This window comes from Fukomys damarensis, unplaced genomic scaffold (assembly GCF_012274545.1).
Source record: "Fukomys damarensis isolate Sample0158 unplaced genomic scaffold, DMR_v1.0_HiC HiC_scaffold_39, whole genome shotgun sequence".
Classification (NCBI taxonomy): domain Eukaryota; kingdom Metazoa; phylum Chordata; class Mammalia; order Rodentia; family Bathyergidae; genus Fukomys; species Fukomys damarensis.
Genome location: NW_022900951.1, coordinates 118,269,008 through 118,277,145, shown reverse-complemented (window position 1 = coordinate 118,277,145; position 8,138 = coordinate 118,269,008). Strand labels below are relative to the sequence as shown.

Genomic DNA, 8,138 nt, shown 5'->3' with positions numbered 1-8,138 from the left:
ATGAATAAAAATAATTGGACATTTTAAAAGCAAACAAACCAGAATTTATACATCTAAATGAGTACCATCCTTCCAAGTTATCCCTTTGGGAGAACACACACACACTTATTCCAGTGATGGTTCCATTGCTCAAAACACCTTTGCAACTCTTCTTTTGCGAATGACTTCTGAGCCAGATATATTCATTCTTGATGTAAAAACAAATGCCTTTAGACATAAGAATGTCAGGCATAATTCTAATTAGACATACTTATTAGAAACACACCGTGAATTTCCTCTTAATAATAAAACATATGCTGAAAAAATAACAAATGTATTTCATAGGTGGTAATCATTTTAAGAACTACCCAATAATTTCACAATTAGGACTGTGTAGAAATGAGTGAAATTTTGTTTCTCCTTTTTGATTTGTTACGAATCTTGTAAGCATTGCAGCGATGTCATAAGAACACCTTAACATTAGTATCTTTAAGATGGCCTCACAGAAATAAAGTGGTGCTCTTCCAATGGAATATAAATGCGGCCCTTTGCTGCTGTCCAACCCACCAGGAGGAGGGAGGTGTAATCTCTACGCAGGACAGTTCTCCCTCCCCGGGCCTCTCCCCTCCTGCCCTGGGCCTCTCCTATTGTGGGGCGGGGTGAGAGCAGGCCCAGAGAAGGTGATCACGCTGAGGAGCCGCAGTTTCTACCAAGATGATGGACAACACCTGACTCCCAGAAACTGCTACAACAGCTGAATACCCCGTGGGGACAGGAGGCCAGATGTCAGACAAAGGTCTGTGGTTTGGGACTAATTAAATCAGCGTATAATATGGCCTGAGAATGACTGCAAGACTGAGGGACTCTGAAGTGAAAGTTTTTCTAACTCACTTCTTTGGCTTTGATATGGAGACATTTTTTCTAGCTGTGAATTGACTGGGCAGATTTCTGTCTAAAATGAAGGTTCAGCCCAAGCACCTTGGGTGTGTTTTATTTGGCTGTAAAATCAAAAGAAGAGGAAAGAAGTGTCCCATTGACCACTGACTTGATCTGAATAAGTCAGTGTTGATTCATGGTTTCAGAATTGATGCAAAGGGAAAAGACTGTATTGGAGAAGGTGTGCTGGAAAGTCAAAGCTATCACTGCCTTTCAATTTCTACAAATCTATTATTCACTTATTCAAGGGAGCTTATCACTTGAATGGAAAAATAGCTTAAATTTTGAATAGCTAGAAGTTCAGCTTTGAGCATGTCACTGAAGGATCGTGTTTGCCAAAGCAAAGCCTTCTGCGTTGGCCTCATCTATCAATGCACTGGAGATCCAAGCACCAAAGTGTGCAGAGTTAACAGAAGGAGTAGAACGTCTTCAGAAACATTCCAAGACAAATGGCAGAGATCTGACCTTCTGGGGAGAGCTTGTATCCAAGTGTTTCACTGAATATTTATCAAGCAAGTGTTCCAAACAAAATGTTCAGAGCCTGAAGTGGATTCTTTCTGGGTGTACTGCATGCCAACTGAAGCACAGTTACTATAGAATAATTCACCTTTCAACAATTCCTAAAAGAGTTCCTTAATTGGTAAATTCAGTTGTCATTCTCCATATAGAGAAAATTGTGGAATTTTCTTCTACAATTGAAGTTTTGAAATAGTATCTTCAAAATAAACCAACTGGGCTTGGAATAGCAAAGGGAAAAACTGGTATCACTAATCTAGACTTATAACATTTGAAGGCATTTGCTATGTATATGTTACAACACCCTAAGTGCCAGGCTTGGTAAAGCACACCAGTAATCCTAGCACTTGGGAGGCTGAGGCAGGAAGATTGCCATGAGTTTGAGGCCAGCCTGGGCCACATATTGGGTTTGAGAGCAGCCTGAACTACATAGCCAGATACTGTCTCAAAATAATTTAAAAAAACACCCTAAGGAGTTTCCGACCTGTGATATAAATGTTAACCATTTCATTAAACTAGCAGCTTGGAAAACAACAGCATTTTTAATAACCTAAATTTTTAAAGTAGTGCTAAAGTAATTTTTTATTGCACATTTTGCTAAATATCGTTCCAAGCTCTAGCTCATTTAAAGTTATAATATGACCAAGAGTTTGATCCATACAGGAACTAATTTGAAACTGTTAGCTTATAAGCAGAATCATTATGAACTTGAAAAAATCATTACGAACCTAACGAAAAAGTAATACAAAGCAGATGATCTCTTTTGGGTTTCTGAAAATTGCCAGTATGTCTCAACATGCTGCTATTGCAACTGAATTACTAGAAAGTAATTATATTCATGAAAATATAAATTTTGTCACTGCATATATTCTATATGTTCTTGCCATCTCAGATAATTAATTAATATTATTAGATTGATTTATGTTTCCCTACTCAAAACTAAATGTTAATATTTAACACATCTGCACATGATTATGAAATTTAGGTATGAAAAATTTACTTTAAATGGACAATAATATTTAGCTGAAGATTTGATAAGTCGGGGGATTTTGTTCTTTACATATGTAGTATTACTGCAGCAACGTAACAATTTCTTTGAAGCCTTTCTCCACAACCCTGAACTGTGGATTCCATAATGCTATATTGGATTTAAGTCATGAACCCACAAAACACAACCAGATTAGTATGATGTTCCCCATCTATGAAAACTGCCTAATTAATATAATGCTGTAGTAGAATTGTTTAGATTTGGATTCATCTATAAATCTAAAAGCATTAATTAGAAGCACTTAATACAAGCCTGAAAAGGTGAACTGTGAATCTTCATTTCTAACATTAATTTAACTTTCCTTACTGGATCAATATATTATATTTAGGTGACATTGAAAATGGTGACCTACTTTATTTAAATGTTAAATTTTAAATGATGAGGTTTACATCAAAACCAACATTTCACACACACACTTTTTAAAGGCATAATAAGGGTTATATTCTAGATAATATAATGGTTTCTTGACACTTTTAATGCAAGTTATAGATAGTTCAAAGATGAGAACATTATTGATATTTGGGACTTACATTTAAATTTAACAACATTTTGTATTACACCGAAATACAGACCTAGTAAGTTTGGCATATTCACTGAGCTAACTTTAATGTTTCTTCTAAAATACAGGTGATGTTTGTATCAATAATAAAAATTTCTATACAGAATCTACTTCCTCACTCTATCTAGTTCTATTAAAATTACGTTCCATTATATCACATTGTAACTCAAAATCAATTATTACTTTGAAAACTTGCTTTACCCTAAGTTCTGGCTAGATAGAATATTCCAGGTTTTACTATGGACTGCTTCTGTAAAACTGCCATTGCTTCCATTAATTATTTTAAAGGGATAGAATATACTTTCATAAATTTCCATAATGTGTCTTAAGAAAAGTAAGGAGGCACTGCCCTCATTATGAGATTACTGAGATAGTGTTTGGAATTCTCCAAGTGAGATGGTCAGTGTAAGGAAATGTGCATGTATCATTAGTGTTGTGAACAGTTAGTGCAGCCTGAAGCCCGAGTGTATCCAGAATGGACGTGCCCGGTTTCGACATCATGTTATAGATAAATAAGCATTGAAAAATAAACCAAAGAACCATAATATATTCTACCTTTAACTTTCTGTAAACCGTGTTTCGTAGATAACTTCAGTTTTACCATAAGGATGATATATTTCAATATTTTGTAAACATCAGTATTGATTTTGAGTTGGCAGAGGTAACCTAACCAACTACCATTATGTTTGGTACTAAGAGATATGCCTTTCAAAGAAATTTTTTAAATGCAGTCTTTTGCTGGGTAATTTTGTTTCTTTGCTAATTTAATTACTTTAGCAATATAACAAAGCCATAACAAGCTATCTTCATATATTTAAATTTCACACTAAAGTTAAGATGCATGAAAACAGAACCAATATATTTTTTAAATAATTTAAAACAAAGAATACAACTGTGCTTGGCTGCTGCATTTAAAGGACATAACAAAAAAAAAATCTAGAATTTTTATCTTGATTATGCTTTTGAAATTCACCTTAATGTCACCTTATTGAAGGATTTGCAAATGCTACATTCTTTCCAGATACAGTATTTGATTGAGTATTGTTTTATCCCCTTCATTTCTTCTCTATAGCATCAGTCATTTACTAAAGATTCAAAATTAGACTTAAAAGATGCTTAGCATGTAATTGGGAAAAATATATAATTATAGCTCGTTAGAACACATATAAAGTGATCTGAAATACATAAAGTGGATAACTGATTTCCTGGGACCCAGGGGCAACAGGAAAAGAATAAGTGGGGGAGAAGAAATGGAGCATGGTTACTAATGGTTGTGGAGTCTCTTTTTTAAGTGATAAAATTGACTGTGGTGATGGTTGCACAACTCTTAATGAGCCACAAACTTTTTCTTTCTATATTTTTAATGAGTGAACTAAGTGAAGTCTATCTTAATAATTTTTAAAAATATAATTTCGCACTTAAAATTTGCATAAAACTCATGGAAACAATCCATTGAAGTAAGAGCACCCCGAGTAGCTGAATGTAGTGGAAAGTGTGCATTTAAAACTAAGCTGGAGACTCTGAAGTTTGTATTGCGAGATCATGAGTCAGTCACTTTCCTTCTCTGTAACTTTTTCTCAATTTATGGAATGCAAATTGTCATATTTACTTGGCATATTTTGCTTGTGAGGATAGCGTGAGCCATCTCTTTAATCTGCTCTGCATAAAAATAACAGCTACTGTTATTGTCATTATTATCATTTAAAGATACTGTTCCAGAAAGGATATTCTGAGCCAAAACCCCCACAGATCTCAGTGACTCCAAACAGATGCATTTCTCATACCACACTCCAATGGTCAGCTACAGCAAGTATCTAAGAGATCTAGGTAATGATCATTTTGCACTATTCCCGTCGATGGGTACTTTGTTTCCATCTTGCTGGAATCTGGGGAAATATAGCCTGGAGAAGAGAAATTTATTCTCACCTGCATCACACAGATATCACATCCTTCTGCTCACATTAACCAGAATGCAGTCACATAGTGCCCACACAGCTCCACTGAGAGATGTGTCGAATGCTCAGGAATAAGCAATGTTGGGCTTCAAACATTGCCTTGTCTTTACCACATACTGTTTCTTTTTTTTTTTTTATTGAGTTTATTGGTACTTTCTAGGTATACAGCAGAGTTACATTCATTACTGGGATCTGTACCTTCACATGACAGGTCTTGGTCCTCTTTTTTCCCCTTGTCTCTACCCTCAATACAGTTTCTTTATACTGGTAATAAAAGAAATATCTCTTCAACACCCATAACAAGCAGTGGTTTTCTTAAGTAATTCTAACTCTCTTTTCTGATCCTCCTTTCTCCACTGGATTAATAGTTGTGTCACCTTGGAGATAAGGATGAGTTGCAGTGTCATAATCATGTTTCTTTTGTGAATATCTTCTGTACCTTTGGAAGTAAGTTTGACTAAACATGTAATGATCTTGCTTTGTGGGGCATCTCTAAGTGCACCATTCCAATCAGCAGCTGCAGCTCGCTGAGTGAGGCTCCCTTCTGCAACTGAAGGTACTCACTTTGCTGATCCGGTGCTCCCGTGTGCGCACTGAACGCTGCTATAGCTGCAGAGCTGGTTACAGGGCACATGCCAGGCTTGTGTGGGCCTCTCTGGATTCCAATTAATTCTTCCACTTCCAAGACAAGGTTAAAAAAATCAGTAGAATTTCAACCTAAAATAAAATTATTAACAGGTCAGTTTGCCATAAGGAAAAGAATTCAATGCCATAGAGCTACTTCACTTGTTCCCTGATCCAGCAACAGCTGATACCAGGGAAGAATAATTCAAGTACAATTAATTTGGACAATTTCCATTCAAGAAACAACTTATCAAGAATTCCTACCAAAAAGTGAATTCTGCCAAATTAGCAATCACTATCTTTAAAAAAAAATATTTTCAAATGGAATTTTTTTTTTGAGTTGCTACCTGGAATTGAATTCGGGTCCTTGCACTTGCAAGGCAAGCCACCGAACAGCTGAGCTAAATCCCTGGCCCTTCAAATGGAATTTTAATCTGAAGTTTACTTTAAATTTGATTGTGCATATTTAAATGATAGGGAATGGCGGTCTAAATCTATTCAAATATAGTGTTCAAATGCACTATCCTAAGTCATATTCTTTTATTTTGCGAATTACTTTTTTACAACCTTAATTGTTCATCAAATGCATACACATATGCATATATTAATCTCACAGGTTTATCGTTTATACAACTCTACAATTCGCTCAGGTTTGGCATTTGTCAGGCCACCCAATCAGCAAAGGCTATCCAGATTTCATTGTGATATGATCAGCACATGCTAACAGTTATAAGAAGGTGTTGAGGCGTGACAACTCGGGTCTGCTTTCCTAGTAAGTCTTAATTCTGGTTACTTCTCTCAGTCTCTACAGCCTATATCACAGATAACACCATCTTTTACCTGGGCAATTTCAACAGCTGTATGATTAGGGTCACTCACCCTGACTTCTACTTCAATACAGAGTGTGTCACTCCTCTTTTTAAAACCTAAAAATTGAGCTCCTTTATTTTTTCATTTAAAAGTAGAGAGGCTATTTTCATTTGTTAAAAGTTATTATATTAAAAGATACATTGCTAATAATCTCTTTCAAAATACTCTCTTTTCTTCCTATGAATAAAGCAGATGACAGCACAACAACGTTTACACACACACACACACACACATATATGTATGTATATATATATATATACATATGTATCTATGTATGTATGTATGTTTTTGTTTTTGTTTTTTGGTACCAGGGATCCAACATGGGTCCTTGCACTTGAGAGACAGGCACTAGAACCACTGAGTAAAATCCCCAGCCCCACCATAATATATTTTTATGAGCCTGTCTTTCCTTTGAGTGGAAATCGGCAGAAGCATTAACTGCATTTTTATCACAGCTCATATGGACAGAAAAGAATATTTCCAGAACTGCTTCAAAGGTGAAAAGAACAATGGGGTAAGTGTGTTCAGGAGAGTATCTTGAGGGAGACAAAAGGCAATGTGCCTTTTAGTTTAATGTTTTTCTTTAAATAACATTCTCTGTATTTTTGGCCCCACTTATATATCAAAGTTTCTTTCATGACATCGAAAATCCTGTTGGATCTGGTCATCCCGGCTCTTCCCAAGATTACAGACTACTTGGAGAAAACCAACATAGTCCAATGTATTTTGATATAAAGGAATAGGATCACATGTTTAACAAGCCTACATTATCGTTTTGTGAGCAAACTTCATGGCAACCTTCACACCTATTTTAGCTTATCTTGCCTTCCAGAGTAAGTAATCTAGCCATATAAAATATGAGTATTGTCGCTGTATGATCTCATAGTATTTTGGCTTCCAAAGTATTATTGAGTAGCTCAGCTGGCAATTTCATTTATTGCAAAGAAGCTCCAAGTATGTTTTGGATGCTGGAAATAATTCAGTTCCCAGTTAAGAATGACATATGTATGACATGGAAAATAGTCAATAGGATATAAATTAATTTCTGAAAGATATCCAAGAAATGGTATATGTACCACCTGCAATGATAGAAGGCTGAATTTTCAAGGGGACTGCTTCATGAAGGGCAATGAGTCTCTAACATCTACCATCCTTGGGGAATAGGAGTAAAGACAAAATTTTGAGTATTTATGGTCTGTATGAGTTAGTGTTCACTAGGGAAAAATATGTAACAGCCATCTTCAAAGTCAGGTGTGAATGAATGCAAAAGTACTGTCTGTGTGCTAGAGATCCGAAGGGTTTAGTCAAACATTGACAGCATGGAGCTGACTAGAGTCTTGTGTGAGACCCTCTGAGGAAGTCAAAGGGTCTAAGCTGGAAGGCTGAAGAGTCTATACTGAAAGCCTGGAGATGGATGTCCAAAGGTGATGGTGAAGACTGGATCTCCTCAGACTGGAGCTCTTCCAAAGAAACAGAAGTGAGACTTCCTTCTTCTTTCTATTTTTATTTCAACCAGGCTGCAAGATTATCAGTTGGTGCCATTAACACTCAGGATAGGGTTTCCCACTTCAGTAAATCTACCATCAAAACACACCCAGACCCGTGCTAACCCAATGTGCTAGATGTTTTTTTATTCAAGTTGGCAATGCAG

At 36.0% G+C, this 8,138-nt stretch overlaps 1 pseudogene; it reads left to right on the top strand.

The window, feature by feature from the left end:
• Positions 1-697: 697 nt before the first annotated feature.
• On the top strand, positions 698-1,552 carry LOC104876910 (annotated as a pseudogene).
• Positions 1,553-8,138: the final 6,586 nt, after the last annotated feature.